Raw genomic sequence first — 21,547 nt, forward strand, 5'->3', positions numbered from 1 at the left:
TTCTGCTTGTAGCATCTGCTGAATCTGTTCTCATTCCTACAACTGAGTCCTCTTAGATTTTAGGATCTCATTCATTTTGAAAGGCAAATTAAAGAGGAAGAATAAGCTCAAATCAAGAACATACCTATTCACGTAACTATAGGTAGCCTTTGACCTATGATTGGACATTTAACCATTTGAAGTTATAATGTACTGAAATATGTGACATTTGACCAGTCCTCCTCACACTTATAACTGTCACAGTGTCCCTGCAGTCATATGATCAAAACGTGGGTGCTTGGCAACCAGCATGTATTTACCACAGTTTCAATGTCTCAGGGGTCATGTGTTCACCATTTATCACATTCCTAGGGAGCTGCCAACAAGCAAATAAATGGAGGAAGCTGGATTTGCTTAATGACAGCAGCAACCAAGTCGTAAAACCACATCACACCTGATTTTACAACCTTCGGTCCCAACTGTGCTTGTAAATTAAGAACTACCTATAGTGGCTTAGAGCCATTATCAACCAAAGTACAGCAGCAGGAGAGGACTGGAGACTTTGCTTTTTGTTCTTTATAACTTTATATTTTCTTAAGTTTTCAAAATCAATACTAGTTGCTTTAATATGTAAATGAACTAAAGCTTTAATGAGAAATTAAAAATAGCCAACTATATTCAGTATCACTACATTTAACAGTACAAAGCTATAATTGGTTTGGGATTATAACAGCTCTATTTTCCAATCTTGCTCATAACTTTTGCTCTGCTTGAATTTGTTAGCTAATACAACAGTTTACTTGTCAATTTGAATGGTGAAGTATTTTGGTACAATTATGTTAAATGGAGAAATTAGTACTTTGTACTTGTTCTTGCAGCTTACTTTAAAGTCATGCAGAAGATGTTCCTTTTCCATAAAATATTTGAGAGGTCCTTGGTGCTCTCTGGGCTTGGTTGTTTTCTTGCAGACATTTTAATACCCAAACCAAGTAACATCAATAGTGCTAGTCTGCAAGAATAGAATAGAATAACAGAGTTTGAAGGGACCTTGGAGGTCTTCCAGTCCAACCCCCTCTTAGGCAGGAAACCCTACACCACACTTCAGACAAATGGTTATCCAACATCTTTTAAAAAACTTCCAGTGTTGGAACATTCACAACTTCTGTCCACGAATTAATTGCTCCGAGAGCACCAAGCACCTCTCATTTTAACCAAGCTCCAAGAGCACCAAGCACCCCTCATTTTAACCCTGAGTTACAAATACTTTATTGGTAGAAATAGATTTTGCTACTTTTCCCCGAGTCATACCATCTAAAAGAAGGTAGCAGTGGTGGAATGGCTGATGGATTGGAGGTCTGTATGAAGGTTATGAAAAACAGAAGAATAGCAGATTAAAATTCTACTTCTATCTATTACAACTTCTAAGAAAGCCTGCAGGCAGCAACCCTGTGAAATCGTTAAGTGATCTCAAAATGCATTTTGAAAAAATATGAAGCCTTAAACTTAAAAGTAAAAATAGTTTCAGCCAGAGTAATTCAGGTATGGTGCAGTTTGTCCAAAATAGTTGTATAAACACGGTTCTGATAAGTCAACAGTCCTTTTCAATCTAATGATGCAATTTTGAAGAAAAATTAAAGATTTTGTTATGTGAAAGTATTTTACAAATATTAATCCTAAAAATAAATTGTGGCTAATGAGAATATTCTAATTCATATTTACTGCCTTGTGGATATTTGTAGCACTGTGAAAATAAATGTGTTTAATAATTGATAGCTATACACAGGGGTGGGATCTGACCAGTGTAACTACCAGTTTGGTGATTTTACATTTCCTTCCAAAAATACATGAAGACCCAGGCACAGCAATGTCTTCAAAATTCTGTACTGCATAAGATGCTATGAGAGTTACATAGCCATGCTTTCAGATTTTATTATTCTTTGCTTTACTTTTTTAAGAGTTTTTAATTTGGAATCTAATGTTTTATCAAGTATAACACCTATGAGTAAAACAAATACTACAGGACAGAAATGTGTAATTAATTGCTATTAGAAATTGCCAATAATACTTACTACCAAATAGACAAAGAATATGATTAATTTTAGATCACAGTATTGCTGATTGTAGAAAACTCTAGAATTTATAGAAATTAACATAAACCTAAAGCAGTATTGCCCTTAATGCATTGTTTTAAACTCAGCATTAATGAACTGTTTCTGTTGAAATAAGGAACCAAAGCAGTGAGAAATTCTCCTCTTTCTGCATTTCATTTTTTATAAGAGTTAAGACACAAGGGGCAGTATATTCAAAATGAAACTAGACAGAAGTTCCTGGAAGCTGTTGCATGTACCTCCCACAGTATCAAGATTTAGTTTACCGGACTGTTATTTTCTAGATGATGAAAAAGTCCACTCCAGACTAACAACTATTTAAAACAGACAATCTCATTACAATTCTGCTCCTAAGGATAAAGCTACACCTGCATACCAACAAATTCGCAAACTTATTCAAACTGCCTCATTTCTTAAATGAAAACATTCATCCTTAAGGAAAACTTCTGCTGATAGCAAGCTTCTCACCAAATCCTTCATCCAATTATATCGAGGTTTATTCCATAGCTAGGTCCACCTTAATCACAAGATAGTTTCCAGCAAAAGATGAATTTCTTTATCCTAACTGAAGCACTTTTTCCTATTGACATTTTTAAACTCTGATCTGACCATTCTTGAGCACTTCAATGTTTTTTTCATTCATATGACCCCAATATGCTAGTCTCAAATAATTTCCACATCTGCTTTCTAGTCATCCAGTTTCTATTGTGCCTAATCCTCCCACAATTTATTTTAATAAGCCCTACCCAAATTTAATGTATCTTACAGTGTTGAACTTCTATATTAAATGCAATTCTCTTATCTTCAAATATGCAGTATTAACTAGATTTTAATCAGTTTTTATATACTTGGTTTTTTTTACATACAGTTTACAGTTTTTACATACTTTTACATACTTCACTTTGGAGATACAGATCTCATGAACTGTGAACATCCATAACCAAAAAAGCATCCCAGAATCCCCATTTTTGTGATCACTTCAGAGCAACAAAAGTATTAAGTATTCCTAAATACTCAAATGGATAGAAACTTTTTGCATATTTTGCATATTACTTTAAATTTTATGTATTATTTTAAATTTTACTTTTCTGTCAAAAGCAGAATTTAATGCAACCACCTCCAAAATACAATATAAAAATAATAGGAACATTAGTATTTTATCATTCACCCTATTTCAAATCACCTGAATATAACTTTATTCTCAGTTGGCCAACCTTTGGAAGTTACACCAGATGTGGTCAGGTTAATGCTTGGATGGAGATCATCAGAGAATACCACAGTTATAGCTCTCTGGTTAAAGCTAACATTGAAAGAGACCCCACACCTTTTATGCAGCTCTAAATTTATTTCCTGGCATTAACTTTTTCCCTGTCTTTAATCAAACTTCAACTTACATGGGATCTTATTCAGCTATCTTATATAAATGTCTCCAAAAACATATCTAGATATCAATACTCTAAGCCTATTCTACAATCCCAGTGTTTTATCCATTATACTCCTACCCAGAAAAAAGCGTTTCCTGAAAATATACCGTCTAAACTCAATCTCTTTGCCAAGATACACCTCTCCAAACATTGTAACAGAACATTTGTAAAGTACCCCTCCCCCATTGCTGGATTCAGCTTCCATCGCCCCACTTCATATTGTATTCCTAACACTTATTGAAGAACAGCCTCAAAAGTAACATATATCATCTATATATCTTTTGTACAGGACCCTAACTAGCTAAACCAAAGCAGAAACAAACCGCAGCTGATTCTCTACTGCTTTCAGTCAAATAAATCTACTCAGTTCACGCCCCACCCACTTTTCCTAAAGCCTTCATTCAGCCCCACAAAATTGTTTCTCGCATTCAAATACCACCCAGACTAGAGCACCAGCAGTTTCTTCCTTGCCATCTCTTCAGTGGGCTCCTCAATTCCTCCCGTTAATTCTACTTGGCTTTTTCTCTCCTCTTTTTAGCAGCAGACTCTTTGATACCCCTCCCCTCCCCAAACCTTAATTTCCTCTTGTTGGCAGCTTTTGTGAATCTCAGCCTGATACCCACCATCATCTTGCTCTCTTATCCATCATTCCCTCGCAGTCTTCCTTATATAACTGTAGTTCCTTCCCCAAATCTGAGCCCTCCAAGTGTGATCTGTAACCCTCTATTGTCACAACCAAAAGGAGGGCAATTATAATTCCAAACATCTGAAAAACATCTGGTTTATGGGGGTGGGGGAATTACCCCGGCTCACGGTGCCTGTATATATTGGAGGGGGGGGGGAGGGAATGACGACGACTTGCTCAACGTAGTTATTTCCTTACCCAAGCAAGCTTCTCCCAGACGATTCACACCGTCGTTTGTAAGGTGCCCCTCCCAGGCCCCCAATTCTTTAGTTTTTCTGGCCGAGATACCCCCCAATCATAAGTTTCCCCCGCCACATTCGCCAGCCTCTACTGCCTTACCAACTCCCCGAGATACCCGAAATGCTGATCTCTTTTAGTTGTAACTCCTGACCTCCCCCTCTCAATTTAGCTCAGCACAGTCTTTCCTCGCCCTTTACTACAGCCACCAGCCCGCACTTGGCTTCCCGGAGCACCTTCCCGGACGCTTGTCCCCGTGTCCATCGTTCCCGCCATCCAGACCCGAGTTCAGCCAGCCAGCCAGCGTCTCGCTTACCTGCTAGGGCTCCAGAGAGAGTCGAGGGACACACGGGATCCCCTCTCCCTCGGCTGGGCGGCGCGGCGCGGCGCTGGCTCCCAACCCAGCCAGCCGGGATCCCTCAGAGGGGCTGGGATGGCCAAAGCCTTGCGTGCTGAGATGAGGAAGGAGGAGGAGAGGAGGCGGGGGGAGAGGAGGAGGAGAGGGCGGTGGCAGCAGCAAATGAGCCCCACCCCCTCCCCGCCAGAGCTCGGCGACAACAAGAGCCGTTACTCCTCCCCCGTGCAGGAATAGCCCTGGTCTCAGAGGAAGGAGGGGCGTGTATGCGCCCACTCTTCCTCGTCCTTCTCGAGCGCTCCTCGCTATTGGTCAGCCACGCCCCACCTTGCCCAGCAACCGATTTTTACTGGCTTTCTGTTCGCGGGGTCGGCTTCGTCTCGGAGAGCAGTTCTGAGTTAAAAGAGGGCGGGGCTAGACTTGGGCGGCCGTCCAATGAAATATTCACCCGCTACTTCTTCCTCCCTCCTTTCCCCCCCCGCCACTTTTGCTCAGCTGCGGCTTCTTCCAGAAGGTCTGCGCCTCCCTCAGGGAGGACGGGAGCGGTTTTTTGATGGTGGAAAAAGGGCAAGTGAGGCCTTTCGGTAGCCGGTTGTGGACGCTTTATTTAAAGACAGGTCTTACTCATTTCGGTGGGAGCTCCTCCCTAATAACCACGTTTAGGAATACTGTACAGCCGTATAGGCAAATAATCCCCATTTATCCAGGGTTTCTCTCGTGGCACTTTAAACTCCCTCTTGTGAAGCCGCCTTTTAACACGAGTTCACCAGGAAGGAACAGTGGGGACGCTGCCTTTGAGGTAAGGCGGCAGTCCTGGAGTATCGCAGTCATTGAGCCCGATTTTAATCACACATGGAAGCAAAAAACGTAGCGGGCCAGCCCTGAAGTCTCAAAATAGCTCACCTCTCCTCTGGGTCTAGTAGCCTAATGAAGCTTTGACGTTCCACAAGGATTCATCTTGAACAGAGTTAAATATCTCAGGCTGCTTCTTCAAGGATGATCCCATTACAACTGAGGCGCTGAGGAAAAGTTAGTTAATGGCGCCAGTAAGAGCACACACCTCTTAGTTAAATGGAACTTATACTGGAAGACTCATTGCAGGTGGCAGTTCACTGTATTTCCATAATTATAAAATGCTTTGGGTGGGTGGGTGTAGAATCAGATTCGGATTGTTTAAAATAACGGTTGGCTTTGTGGGAGCAAGTTTTTCTATGAAACAGAATCCCATCACAGTTCTTACGTTTGACATGTTTCTTTGCAGATAAATTTGCTTTACATATTACTGACACGTAGTTGAAATTGGACAAAAGTGTGGCTAACAGTGATTTGCTGTCCTAAATTTCAGGTCAAACAGCTGCCACAATGTCAGAGCTGAGGAGGTAATCTTTTTTTTTTTTAAAGCTTATAAATAGCTTATACATTTGGGATGATAGAATGTGAGTTCTTGCAAATTGAGGATTTTTTTTCACCTACTACCATTCCTGAGGTCCTGGGCTTTGTTTCTAGATGGGTTTTGTTGATTCCTCAACTTTTACTATTGGAGGATTGAACCTTGATGCCTGTGGACTATGGGGGAGATGGATCTGAGAACACTTAGAACACTCAAAATCCATGACATTGAGTTTGTTTCAGGTACTCGTAAGCCTGACACACGCAGGTAAACATAACCTTCATGTTACCTGTGCCTCAGAGCAGATGCTGTGTGATCTGAACATTAAATTATTATTTTGAGTATTTGACATGGTTGCAATCTAAGACCTCCATGGGTGAAAGACCAATTAAGATGGTCTGTCCAAAGCATCTTACAGATCCTGATAAATTCTTGTAGGGTTGTTTGGATTTCCTAGTGACCTGATAGGTAAAATAAGATCTTACTAGGGAAGGCAGAGAAATTGAATTCCCTATTTATTTATTTTTGATAGGGTAATTGTGGAAATTACTTTAGTTACAAAAAAATTAAAGTCTCTTAGACCTAAATAAATCCTTTTGGGGAAAATTTGAGAATCAACTAACACATTTTCCTTATTCATATAATATATTAAACTATATCCCCATGGTTCATTTTCTTTTGTCATGCTACATTACGCATAAGAATCATTGTTAGGAGAAAACATGGCGTTGGTTAGGATAAGCAAAACATTCCTCTCCCTAAATTACCTTCCCAAACAATAGGCCATGTCAGCTCAGTGATAAAAGAACTTAGAAGGCCAAGCAATGTTGATAAAGCTCAGAAAAGATACTGGGAGGCAAGCAAAGGCTTTGGCAAACAAAGCCTAAATATAAGATAAGCCCCCCAAAAAAAATTCTTTAGAAAGGAACTACTAAAATACTCTTGTCAATAATCATAGCTTTTTTAGTTCTATACTGTTACTACATAAAAACTGCCCCATATATGCATCCACCACAAAAAACATTCACGTGTATGTTTAAATCATGCTGGTTAATCATATTTTTATTTGCCTAACCCTATATAAACGGTTTCATCTCCAGCTCTTTAGGTTTCATTTAGTTGAGTAAAGTCAGAGAGAAATCTTGTGTGCTACTTGGGGGAAATCTTTGTTTCTTCCAAAACAAAAGGTTTTCTTAGACCCCATAGTCCCTTATCTCAAACAGAATGTTCAGATATCAAGAAATATTCAGATATTAAGAATGTTCCCACATGTTGTTTTACCACTCCATTTGGTTCTGTTAAATAAATGCACACACCAAATCAGGAAAAGAAAAAAGGGTTAAGAAATGCAGATTAACATTAGTGATTCATACCCTGAAAATTCTGTGATACAAAAGCTTTTCAAGTACTGATAATAGATGGCTTCCATTTAACATTTCCATTGTTTCATAATGCATACAGTTAGTCCTTGATTAACAACAATTAGGACCAACAACCCTGTTGCTAAGCACAAAATCACATGACTGTGATAGACTTACAGCTTAGGGTTAGGGGTCAGGGTTGTTAAGAGCTAGGGTTAGGGTTAGAGTTTGCTAAACACTTAGTGTTTGCTAAGTGCAAAATCATGATCATATATGATTTTATTTCTGCCTTCTGTATAAACTCTGCTCATTGCAAGCAGGTTATGAAGCATGCAAATAGTGATCAGGTGACAGGATGCTGCAGTGGTCATAAATTGCAAGGATTGGTCACAAACTTATTTCTTTAGCACCATTATAACTTCAAATGTTGCTGTAGGCTATTGATAAGCAAGGATTGTCGATTATTTTACTCCCAAATGTATCTCCTGCCAATTGCAAATGATCAAGAAGAGTACAAAGCCAACAGTCGTTTAATACAAGTATATGTGAAAGAATTTCAGCCAACAATGATTTAATATCAGTAGATGTGAACGAATTTCAGGGCAGAAACAGTATAATGCTGGAGCAGAGGCTTTCAGAGTGCACTGCTCAAAGTTCATATTGTCCAATAATGATGATGATTGTTAACCTGATCGTATTTCAACTGGTTTTTCTTCACTTCACTTTTGGAGGAGTGGTAGTAAACTACTTGTTAGAAAGCAGATCCTCCAAAGGAGTTACTTTCCAGCAATGGGATGTGTATGTCCAAGTAGTTTAATTCTTGCATTTCAGAGCAATGTGAATTATCCAAACATTTTAGTGTGGTCCTGTCCCCTGTGATGACAGACAATTGTTTCCCCAGTTTTCATGCAGGAGAATACTGCTAAGTTAGGAGATGAGGATGCCAGTTTCACCATGGTGGAAATAGAAATAATTTAGTAAGGGACAGAAAGTGCTTTACTAGATCTTCATCCAGACTAGCAAAGTTTTCTTTTGAAATAAGCCAATTGGAGCTGGTTTTTCCTAGCATTGGTCAACCATTCACAATTTCAAAAGGAGAAAGATCATGTTTTCTGTTAGGAATAGTTTTGCCTATGAAAATTTCCATATGTGGGATGACATCTGGCCACGAGAAACCAGTATTTGCAGTATTTTTGGCCAACTGAATTTTAATGTCTTTTTTCCACCTCTATATACAGACAGAATTTTGTGGATTTGGTATGTGGATCTGTAATTTTATAATCATACTTTTGTAAATATGGCACCTGACTGCTGAAATAAGTACCCATGCTAGAATCTTATGAGAGAATCAAACCCCATTTATCAAAAAACAGTTAAAAAAAAGTTAACAGGTTCTTTGCTACAGTGGCATCCACAGTGATGGGTAAGATGCTGTTCTGAAAAAGTACAGACAATTATCAACAAATAATTCTTTTTGGAATCTATTAGAATGGTATATAAACTCTATTTTCCCTTAAGCTTTCAGACATAAACAGATATGGAGTTTACCTTGTACCTGCATATACTGTATGAGGTTTTACACGACTTCCAGTACCATCTTCCAGAAGAGGGGATGAAATTTATTTTTACACTAGATAGAGGCTAAAAGTAGTGTTTTGTATGTAATTCCAAGTACAGTGTTCATGAGCAAGAACTGTACTGCATGGAATAAGATCTGGCTATGGGCCTCTGAAAATTTCTAATGAGGTTGAAGCTATTTACATATTCTTTCCTGGTGATCAATGTAACATTCCTTTCGGGTGTTCTGCAAACTTAGAAGGGTTCCTGTGCTTAAGATTTAGTGACTGAGAAGATAACTTCTTTGTGCAGAAGTCAAGAGGACTTACAGATGCTAATTGTCTTGATGGATGAAAGGAGCATACTAGACTATACACTTGGATGCACACTTTCCAAATGGAAACACAGATGTTGGAAAATTCTGAGATCAGACGTGTTGTTGAGGGAACCAGAACTCCTTGGTAGATTTTGTATAGATTGCCATTTTTGTAGATATTTAATGGCCCAAGAGCCATAAATATATTGTATAAGTTCAGATGAAATTTCACTGGCAAGATCTGTAGCTGGGATATGACCTACTATACTTTAGGACCTGAAATAGTGGAGTCAGTAATCAAGAATCAGGTAATCCCCCTTGCATTTAGGATGTTCCCTGTTGAAAAGCCTGATCCTGCTTACTGTACCTGTACTCAATATAAATCTTTGACTCAATGTTTCCCATGGTCAAGACTTTCACGTAGATAAAAACATTTAGGGAAGGATCAATAATTGGGGCTGTCCATCTCTACTGATTGCCCACAAGAATCCATACCTCAATGACCACATGTCTAATAACTTGCTACAGACGTATTGCCAAAACTTGTAACACCAATTTGAAGGAGAACTTTCAACAATTTCAGCCAAGAATCGTTTATAATGGAGACCAGTACACATTTTGGTCAAAGCACCAATTGTTTATTATGGCACTAGAGGCAGAAAAAGCAAATTTAAAAGGGGTTGTAATGCAAACTCTATCATATAATTATGCAAATTAGAATACATATGATTTACTAATACCACAGGGTTAAACACACTACATGTGAATGATGCATATGGTTTGCAAAATCAGGAATACAGGGGTATCTATGTGGTAACCTTGGAATTAAAAAAAACCCAGTGTATTGAGACAAGAAACAGTATTTTAGTAGTGCAGTTCTTTCTAAAGAGATAATTTTATGGGTTTATCTTATAGTGGCCTTGCTTTCCAGAACCTTTGCTTCTAGTATCTTTTCTCAGCTTAATCAACATTGCTTGGCCTTCTAAATGTTAAGGTGACATCGTTTATTGTTTGGAATGGTAATTTAAGGGGGGGGGGGCATTTGGCTTGTCCTATTCAACATCTAATTTTCTCCCATGATAGTATACCTATACCTCAATAAAGCTTTCATCAAAGTGCTTCATGATATCTCCTTCATACAATGATAAAATATAGACTTGATTATACTGGTAGATGGGCTCAAAGATGAATAAATGATCTACCCTTATTAGCCTAAATTAAAGCACGACTGCTGGTAAACCAGCAGGTTTTCTTATGCAGTTGGTTGGCCACAATGAGAACTGCTGGACTTGTGTGGGTCCAATAAAGCAGGGAATTGCTTATGTTTTTATGTTACGATTTTATGACCGCATTGGAAGGAAACATCAAATGGGATGCCACTGGGCGATTTAGAATTATCAGTTCTGGATACCACACTTCAAAAGGAACAGTGAGAAATTGTAGCAAATTCAGACTAGGTTGCCAAGATAGTGAAGGGTTTGGAAACCAAGTACTGCGAGGAACAGTTAAAAGTTCAGGGTAAACTTAACCTACAGAAAACAGAACTAATTACAGTAGGTGACCTCTAACATCCTTTCAACCTCCTTCATTCTATGAATGCAGTTATGACGTTGAAGATCTAGGTGTTTTTTCCCCCAACCTAGCTGATTTTTAGAACTATTGGGAGGAAGTGCTAAAAATACAGATAATCTTTGTTTAGCAACCAGGGCAAACTTGGTCATTAAGCAAAGCTGTCACTAAGCGAAAATGCAACTCTCCTTCTGGCCTTCCTTCAGCTTTACTTTACAGACCTATGAAAGTCATAAATGTGAAAATTGGTCACAAAGTTATGTTTCGTTTGTATCTGCAAAAAGTCCCTGTACAAGGCAATAGCTAAATGAGGACTACCTGTTATTCAAGTTGGGCTTTGTGGATAGTGAGATATCAGGGCTGTGCAGAAATGATTTGGAAGAAGCACTTCAAACAAAGCATGACCCTTGCACCTTTCTGTATTCATTAAAGCAGCCCCAACCTATTCTCAGGTTTCTGAACAAGGCTAAAAGCAAACGGTGCTTAAAAATTTATTTTAATGACACTCAGGAAAATAGATACCTTTTTTAAAGCTTGCGTGGAAACTGATAAACATATGGCTGTTCTAATTGGTAGTAGTGATGCTATGGTCACATTAGTGCAAAGTCCAAAGCATTTCTTCTAAATCCTTTTTGAAATTGTACAACCCTACTTGATATTTGCATATAGCATAGGTCTTTATGACTTGTACACATAATCATAGGCACTGGAGGTAAAAAAGATAAGATAGCAATCTCAGTACAGTAGCACAGTTGAAGCCTGCCTATTTGCAACAACATTGTTAAGAGCCAGAATTCGATCATGCTACTGAGCCTGCTGTCTTGTCTTTTTTTTTTTTTTTTTACAACTCTTCCCTATTCCATGAATGTTTATATTCACATCACAATAAGCCAAATAGCCGTATTTTATGTAAAAACAATCAGTCAATTAATCAATCATCTAGTCAGGACATCCTGAGCCAAAGTAAAAAAAAGTTGCAGTGGATGTAGGAACCTCAACATTATCTAGTATGTCCTTTGTAATCTTAATGTTTATATGACAGAAGTACCATAATTTTTCAAAGGCAGTTTGCTGGCCTTCTGCATCATAAGTCAGGACTGCTAAGCTTTTTTGGGCAGAAAAATAGAAATTGGTATGCTTTTGCTATATTTGTGTTTTGAGAAGAAATCTGTATATAAATTCTGCTGTGAAAACAATCTCCTTTGAGATGAACTCAGCTCCTGATGACTTAATATACTTGGTGTACTTGTCCTTGCAATGATATGAAATTAGTGTGCCATTGCATTCATTTCTAGACACAATAAAATAGCATATCAAGGATATTGCGCTTATCATTTACTATATGTAGAAAACTACAGCCCTCTTTCCTTGCCTCACCCTATTCAGCAGAAAATGCAGCCCAGTAAAACTTTACTGTTTATTTCTGCTAAAAGTTTAAATCTGTACACCACATGGTACTTGTATGAGTTTGGATTAAAAGATTGTGGGAAATCAGCTGCAGTGATTTGTAGAATACGGTTTATGATTTACTTTCATGAAGCCAGTGAATTCTGTCTTATTCAATGACTTTTGTGCCATGTCAGAGGTGGTATTTGCAGGCATGATATTCCCCTCTGGAAAAAAAATCTGAAAAAGTAGCCAGGGGTGCAGGGGTTACCTAAGTACCTGCCGCGGTCCGCGCAGCGCCCCGGTGGGAATTAAATTGCCAACGCCCCCTTTAAGCTTTAGCAGAGTAAAGTAATCAAAAGTGATTTTTCAAGATGAGTCTGCATGATAGTTTTATTATTTGACAAAAAATAATAATAAAAAGCACCATGAGAATGCTCTCGGGCAAAGGATTTCACATTTAAAAAATAAAACAAACAAAAACAACAAACAAACCCTGCTTAACAGACAGAAAAACAGCCACAATGCTTCATCTCTAATTGGACTTTTTCTTTGTTCCCTTTCCTTTGATCAGCATTGCTTCTCTATGCTTCTTTCTAGCTAGTTGAGCTGATAGCATAACTTTGAGTCTGGCCTGTCTTTTGGCTACAGTTGTCTTCCTCTTCAGTTCCAGATTGGCCCTCTTTGCTGCAAGCTTCTGTTTTATTGTCTTCAGTTCTTCCATGTACAATTTATGTGCCCTTCTCATATTTCTTACAAGACTTGGATTCACTGGGTCATGCTCAAGGTCCTTCCTTTGATACTGCTGTACAGCAGACTTCCCTGAAGCCTTCAATGAGTATTTAACACTTTGAAGAGCATCAAATGTCCTTATGCCAAGGCGAGATGTCTTGGAAGTTATAATGTTACCCATCAGGCTGAAAGAACTCTCAACTTGGGGTCCATGGAAGCAGCTCATGATTGCTTTCATCATCTTGAAGAGGCAAGGATACTTTCCTGCTGAAGCAATCCCAGTCCACCAGTTGTCTATCATTGCTTGGTCTGCTGCACTAGGTATCCTGGCATCACTGTGATACTGGTGAACCTTTAGTATGTAGGGCTCTACCTCTGAAGCTTCCAAGACATTTGGTAGAAGCTGTGGAAGTGCCTTCATGCACTTCAGTGCTTGGGAGTGTCCTCTCACAAGGGTCTGTTGCTAAGAAATGAGCAAGTAATTTGTTCTTGATAGGCAGTTTTTCCTGCAAGTATTTTCCAGCTGAAACATAGCCAGACCTTGCCCTAGTAAGGAATCCGTTCTTCACCTCCTTCTTCTCTTTCTTGAGAATCTCTTTCGCTTCAGGCCCAACAAACATGTCTATACATGGTAACAAAGAAGTCTCAGCTTGGACATCTACTGCACACACTTTACAGTCACGAAGTACTTCTGGCTTCACAAAGCATGCAAAGAAGTTCTTTGTCAAGTCTACAACTTCATCATGCAGTTTGTGGATTTTTGTTTCCTTCTTCTGAAACACCAGAACAAACTTCTTCAATAGAGGCAAGAAAGCACAGTAGAAATGAAGGAGCAATCTTGTGTAGCTGCGATTCACAAACAGCTTCTTCTGTGATTCTTTCTTTTCGTTCTTTCCCCTCTCCTGTCATCTTCTTCTCTCTGAGCTTGACTTGAATTGCTCTGATAGCCCTGACAGCTTTGTCTCCAATATCCTTTGTGTTGAAGATACCCTTGCACAAGAAGAAAAAATGCTGACGGTCGAATGAAGGTAGGAAGAGAAGTAGAAGATAGTGTACACTTCAAACAACCTTAGAGTGTCAACTGCTACATCATACACACTAAGCCACCTGGTTGGAATGTATCTCTCTGGCATGGTGAACTTTACTCCAAGAATGATGCTCAGCTCCTCCGGGTACTGGTGAAGATCCGTAGACCATTTGAAATTATTGTAGATGGAGGTGAATAGCTCTTCTAAATAATGTTCAAAAGCACTTGAGAACTTCTTGCAAGAATTCTGTATATGATGACACACATCTCCATCAATGTCCAGGAGATGAGGAGCATGCTTTGTCCTTATCCGTGTCTCCAATCCAGCCTTTGAGCCCCTCATAACATTGCAGGAATCCATGAGAATAGACATGACATTTTCCCATGGTATGTTGTGTTGTTTTAGCAATGCATCGATTTCTTTTTCAAGATTCTCACTGTTCACCACTATCAAACTAAGTGAGGCAAAGTGCTGAATTATAATCTTCTTCAGAGAATCAGAGTAGTAGCTCACCAGGACAGTCAAAATTTTCTTGTTGCTGTCAGAGGTTGCCTCATCAATGTTCATTGAGAACTTGCTGCTTTGCAGGTCCTTCACTAAGTCATCTTTGATAGTCTTCGCAAGGCCATATTGCATTTTATATGATGCAGTATTTCTGTCCATGGAAAGTTGACTTAGGACCTTGGGATCTCCAGCAAGAGCCTGTGCCAAGCTGATCAAATCTGGTGCCAAGCTGAATGGAAGCGACTTCTCTGCAAGGAACGCCAACAGCATGGCCTCGTGGTTAGTAACTCTGTCCATGAGAGGAACCGAGGCTTGAAGAGGTGGACAAGATGGTGCTACGTTTGACTTGGGAGAAGGGTGCAAGCCATACATTGAGCTGGAGGTTGATGTTGAGGGAGCAAATGCAGCTGTAAAAAGAGAGAGGGAGAGGTAAAACAAAGTAATATGACATAATAATGATGATGATGATGATGGTGATAATAATAACTACAATTATAATTATTATATTATTATTAATAACAATGTACTACTATAAAATTTATGATACTGTGTACGGACATTTCCTATATAATTAATATTACAGGAAAGAAATAATTTTTGAAGGTATTGTGAGATTTGTCACGCTTTAAAACATTTTTAGAAGTACAATTTATGACGCATTTACTTCATGTTTCAATACCTTGAAATTATTTACAAATTTATCTTCCCTAAAGTCATAAATGTTCATAGATTTCCTCTGAGGCAGATATTGAATTGGAAGCATGATTTTTCTCCTGATCTAAACTTGCTGAGTTCACAATTGGTTATTTACATGTTGTTTATTCAAAATTGTTTGTGATCAAGTCTAATTATATGTTTATTCAATTTTTGTTTGTTTGTGATGCTATATTAATTAATATGCAGGGCCATCACATACAGTAAACCAGTTTATAATAACCACTGATAAAGCTACCCTGGGTAAAAAAAAAAGACTAAATAAATAGAATAAATAAATAAATTGAAAAATAAGTTTGGATGCATTCACTAAACACTCCTTCAATCACTTACTCTCTAATTAAATTTCATCAAATAAATCAAACCAGCATAAAAACCCCATTCATAAAATATAAAATAAATGAGATCACAGATGAAACTCACCACTAAGGCTGTAATTTATCTTCCTAAGTTTTTTCACGTCCATGTGTTTCTTCTTGGTCATATGCCGCTTTATCACAACGAGGCCACCCTTTGCATAGGTGATAACACTTTCACACCAGACACAAAAAGCTTTCCCTGGTTCCGCGACTTTTCTGATGCATTCAGATATCATGGTGCCATCAACAGTTCTCTGGGTCCATTCCCAATTCCACTTGTCACGGACAGTTCCATCAATTTTCCTGACAAGGGCTTCATCCTTTCTTTCCAAAATTTTCCACCGAGAAGCCATGCTGTTTTTGCTGTCTTTAGGTACAGGAGGCCAAATCCAGCAGTCTGGTGCGAAATGCAGGAAAATATCCACACCACGACTTTTGGGCATGCGTACAACGTATGCACACTGCCAGCACACGCCCCAGCGCTCCTACACTAGCTCGCTCTGCTGGCTGTTACGTCCTATGGGCTGGAAAGTCTTCCGTTTCAAATCAAGCCCGATCCCGGAGCCTTTTCCTTCCGACCTCGCCCTCCTCCCCAAATCTAATCATCCCCACCCACACCGCCGACAGGACCCTGGAGACACCGGATCCTAATTATCAACGGTGAGAAGGGAGTAAAAAAAGAAAGGGAAAAAAATTCAGAATTGTTAATCAAGGGAGCTCCGGTTCCAGTCGTCGCTCCAAGCTCTCCCCCCCCCCTCTGAGCGACTTCCCGCAGGGGAATTTTCCATTAAATGAACATTGCTTTCGCTCTCCGGAGGGAGCTGCAGCCGCCTGGCTCTTTCCACACCTCCGCATCCCCGGGAAACCTCTCCCCCTCCCCGCCTCTCAGGAAGTGAGGCTGCTCTACCTGGGCGATTGGACCTCCAGAGGTTTTTCTTTAAAGCCCCTTCTCGATTCATGGAGGACCATGGGGTCGCTCCGATGCAAGCAAGAGCTGCTGCTAGCGGAAATATGCTGCTAGCGGCTCGAAACACTAACGTGTCCTTCACAGTCTCACTTTCTGTCCTTCACCTCTGTGGACACAGGCCGCTTATGCCCCCCTCCGCCCCCCCCCCGAACTGAAGAGAAACGCACATTAGTGGGCAAAATAGGAAGCCCATGAAATCAAAGGCACAAGGCACGCAGACAGAGTGACACGGGTGTCAACAGCACTCTCCCGTGTCCTCTACTCGCAGAGGTCGCTCCTCACATCCCCCTTTCCGGGGCGCTTTCTCAACTCCAGCTGTTACTTTCCCAGTCTCCCCCTTCCATGCGACCAGGTCCCTCCTCCAGACCACGGTTTACCAATTACATCACTGGCTGGGCTCACAAATTCACGAAATCATAAACCAGAGTTGCAACCCAACGGCCGAGTTCATCTCAGGTGCGAAGCCAAACTAAACCAGCCCGATTCACGCTTATTGGGGCGTTCCGGGGTGACCGCAGCTGCAGGGCGCCTTCCGCCTTCTCCTCCTGGAGCAGCCCAGCCTCACCTTTCTCCGTTCTCCCCCTCCCCAAATCCGGACTAATTCCAAGCCTCTGGAGTGCAACGAGCGTTCAAACCCACTTTGCAACGAGGTTCGCTTCCTTCTCGCATTCGCTCCCGTATCTCCACCGCCCGCCCCGTGCGCGCTCTTTCGGGGCCGACCAAGAGACCCAGCGCCGCGTGCCAAGAAATCGCACACACACACCACCAACACATACACACTCTTCCTTTCCAGCCGGTGGTGTGGATCAGCTCCGGAGCTGGGCAGCTGCTTCCCTGCTCCTGACTCAGGGCGCGATGAAAAATCGGAATTCCGATTTTAATCGGAAGAATATCATGTATGTATTTGCCGGTTCTCCAAACTACTCAAAATTTCCGCTACCAGTTCTCCAGAACTGGTTAGAACCTGCTGAATATCACCTGACTGGCCCTGCCCCCATCTATTCTCTGCCTCCCGAATCCCAGCTGATCGGCTGGGTCTTCTTTTGTTGCTCTACACAGGAGAAAGGAGCTGGAAATCAGGTTAGTGGGGTGGGGAGGGAATGGGGATTTTGCAGTAACCTTCCCCCAGGAGTGGGGTGGGAATGGATTTTGCAGTATCCTTCCCCTGCCACGCCTGCCATGCCAAGCCTTGCCCACCAAGCCAAACCACACCCACAGAACCGGTAGTAAAAAAAAAATGAATCCCACCACTGGATAAAACCAAGGTAAGTATATATTTTACAAAAGACAAATGATTACTAAAGATAAATGGTTGACTTCCTAAGACATGTTAGAATTTTGTCAAGGAGAATGTAGAATAAAAACAAGAGAAATGTTAGTAGAAGGATGCCAATAGTTTTCTTGTCTAAAGTTAACAAAGATTTAAGGTAGCTACCAAACTTTTGGTTTTGAGTAATTAAGGCTGAATTTGAAATGGAATTGTGTACAAATGGTCAACATATAATTGTTAAAATGTATAAATCTTTTGCTAAAGTATGAAACAAAAACAAATGGAAGTTTGTAATGATTAAAAGTCTAAAATGTGGGATACACAAATAAATAGATCAGTGAGAAAACATGTGGTTGGAAGGATAAAAATTTACAATAAAGAATTTTTTTATAAAATGATGTATTACTTGGTATATATCAGTGGAAAAACCATTTTAATGTATAAAGATTCTTCAAACTTATGCTGGAAATGTAACCAACAACAGTCTTAGTTGGATGTGTAAAATCAGAAAAATTTGGGCTCAATTACATTTACTAATACAGAAGATTTTAAAGATTCATATACAATTGAAAACAAACTTTTCTTTTGGGATTGATGGATAGATAAACAGCTGGGGAAAAAATATGCAATATATAATAACTGCAGTAAGACTATTATATGCACAAGGTGGAAGGATTTGACTTTACTTGCAATGTAGGAATGGATGGTGAAATGATGGAACTTTCTAAGATGGCCAAATTGACTACTTTAGAAATAAGACATTGACTAAGTTTAATGATAATCGGAAACCATTTATTGACTTTTTTCAGGAAATAAAAAATGAAGTTATGATATATGGTTTTCATTAAAACAAAAGTATTATAAAATATAAGCAATGATGTAACCATAGAATAATAGGCTAATATATAACTGCCATAAACGAAAATTGAAAGTCACTTCGTTATAATCCGTAAAGGAGAATATTTATAGCTCAGGATTGAAATGAGGGGTTCTTAGTGATCGTGGAGCTTGGTTTTAGGACTGATGATGTTACCTAGTTTGGATAATGAAAATCTGCAAAACAACTATGTTCAGAGAGCACCAAGGACCCCTCGTTTTTTTTATAATCTCCCTTTTTCTTTTCTTGTTTTTCTGCATTGTCTGCTTTTTTTCTTTCTAAATATAAGCTCCTGATATTTTTTGTTTTAAAAAATCTAATAAAATTCATTTAAAAAAAGATCCTTCACTTTTTAAAGCAAAGTGCTATTCTCTAAAGCTATTGTCCAGCTTTGCAGAATAGAAAATGTGTAGTTCATAAGTATTATACAAATATGCAATACCCCTCCCACTTTCCAAGATAAGTACTGTGCCATTCATATAACTATATTGCACTTGCATCCCCTTAAAAAACTTGCACCATCAGAATATCTTGGCACAATTGGCTATGGCAAGCAAAACTTGTGTGTGCACTTTTGAAATCATTTGTAGAAAGCAATTCAGTGAATAATTAAACAATGCTATGACTCAAGAGTAAATCATTGCTAAGCAACAGCCTTCATAGTTCTATATATTTGTAGGAAAATGTTCAAGATAACATTTTTTTGTATTTATATGTGTATGCATATATGTATACGTATACCCACAGTCATGGAACTTTAATTTCCAATTTCATACAATCAACAAAAACAAGTTTTCCTACGTAGTATTATGTCTATGAAATGTCCTGTCATGCATTCCTTTTTTTAAGTACTTATTGCAGAGCTGCATATATACCCCTTACCCCAAGGCACAGATAAAGAAAAATCTTGCAGTCTCTCCTATGATTGGAGATGGTACAATTTGGGAAAAATTTTATCACTCATTTTGCTGACTTGAACTAAGAATTTAGTTGTGTGTCACAAAGTTATGTAACCAAGGTCCAAGGTACTTTTGTAGGGGAGGGGTTGTGGGCATTTTGAAATAGAGCAGCTCCACTGCCTAGTTTGCATTTTTATGGACTTTCTTAACAATGGTTTAATTTTAAGGGAAAATAGTTTGTAGGGGAAGGGCTGTTAGCATTTTGAAATGGAGCAGTTCCTTTGCTTAAGTTTGCATTTATTGATGGATGGATGGATTACTTTCTTAACACTTTTAATTTTTAAGCGGGGAAATGATAGATACCTGTTGACATATTTTGGTGTGCCCTCAAAAATTTATTGGAGTTCAACTCCTATAATTCTCAGTCATGGTGACCTTAAATACATTAAGAGGAGACTATTTCAGCTCTATCACTTATGACCAGTGGAACAAGGATAGTGAAAATGTAATCCCAACAGTATCTCAAAGGCTAATTATCCAAGAGCCCCACAATTTTTTGTCATCTGCTGTTTTTTCAACAAAAAGGTCAGAGAGGCCTGATCATAGAATGTTGCTGTGTACAGTTTAAAAGAGAAAGGGTTTAATCCAGGGGTGTCCAACCTTGGCAACTTTAAGACTTGTGGACTTCAACTCCCAGAATTCCTCAGCCAGCAAAGCTGGCTGAGGAATTCTGGGAGTTGAAGTCCACAAGTCTTAAAGTTGCCAAGGTTGGACACCCCTGGTTTAATCAGTTGGTATTGTATGAAACTGCTCAGTGTTTATGAGTTAATAAACTAGAGGTGGAGTTCAGTATATGATAACTTTCTCTTCTGGAGAACTAATTTCATTTTCAATTATTTATTTATTCAACTTCTACAGCCACCCATCTCAACCAATGATTCTGAACAGCTTATAGTTCTAAAATTATAAAAACAAAACAATGTTTTAAAACAACAAAAACATCCAAAATAGAATTATATAGCAACTGAGATAATTAACCAGTTAGCAGTAAAGCCAAGAAACAAGGCCTTAGCATATTAAGAGCTGCATTCTTGGGTTACAATTATCTTACATTTCCTACTAGTTCTCAGTTGATCTATTTTTTTTCCTGTAAAAAAGTATTACAAAGACAATTTTGGAGAAACACTCATGGATAGGTGATACTGTACTTAATTTGCTTCAAGGTAGTAAAAATGGTTTGTGTAGATTGAACCTTGTCTTTCGTTATGCAGTTTTTCTCATTTTTTCTCAAGCTTCAGTTATATCCCAAAGAAAGACTGCAAGGGAATTTTTCTTTTCCCTTAGCAGCTTGGGAGACTTCAGAGTGTTGGAAAGATGGGTAACAGAAAGCAGAGCCAGCACCCTCCATTGCTTCCAATGGTAGAATAACAAAAAGCATCACAACAGAAGTATAAGATAGGGAAATGTACTAATAAAGGAGAATATTTGTAGCTCAGGATTGACACGAGAGGTCCTTGGTGCTCTCTGAGCTTGTTTTCTTGCAGACAATTCATTACCCAAACTATGTAACATTCACCAGTGCTAAACAAGCACTGATGTTACTATTTTGGGTAATGAAACATCTGCAAGAAAACAAACAAGCTCAGAGAGCATCAAGGCACCCCTCATTGGGAAATGTAGAATTTATTGACTGTTTGTACCATTACTGTTGATAGGTGATCCTAAGACAGAAGCTATCTACCATGTCATTAGGCGAATGCTGCAGTCATTAAACACATTCATTTGAATGAACATTTATTTTCTGGAAACTGGCAAAAACATGAATTGTGA

General features: G+C 39.2%; 1 protein-coding gene across 2 annotated transcripts in view; it reads right to left on the reverse strand.

Annotated features, from left to right (window-relative positions):
• Positions 1-5,795, reverse strand: part of LOC113413673 (SERTA domain-containing protein 2-like) — a 28,556-nt gene extending 22,761 nt beyond the window's left edge. The window contains exon 1 of one of the 2 annotated variants that reach the window (XM_087952273.1): positions 5,692-5,795. The gene's annotated coding sequence lies outside the window, so the exon portion shown is untranslated. Of the gene's footprint in view, positions 1-4,749; positions 4,969-5,691 lie in introns of those variants that run through there. The other variant, XM_026670119.2, reaches the window with a different exon arrangement.
• Between the last annotated feature and the right edge of the window lie 15,752 nt (positions 5,796-21,547).

The sequence above is a fragment of the Notechis scutatus genome, chromosome 1 (assembly GCF_049901735.1).
Source record: "Notechis scutatus isolate UNSWTSFEM ecotype Mainland chromosome 1, rNotScu1.2, whole genome shotgun sequence".
NCBI classification, from domain to species: domain Eukaryota; kingdom Metazoa; phylum Chordata; class Lepidosauria; order Squamata; family Elapidae; genus Notechis; species Notechis scutatus.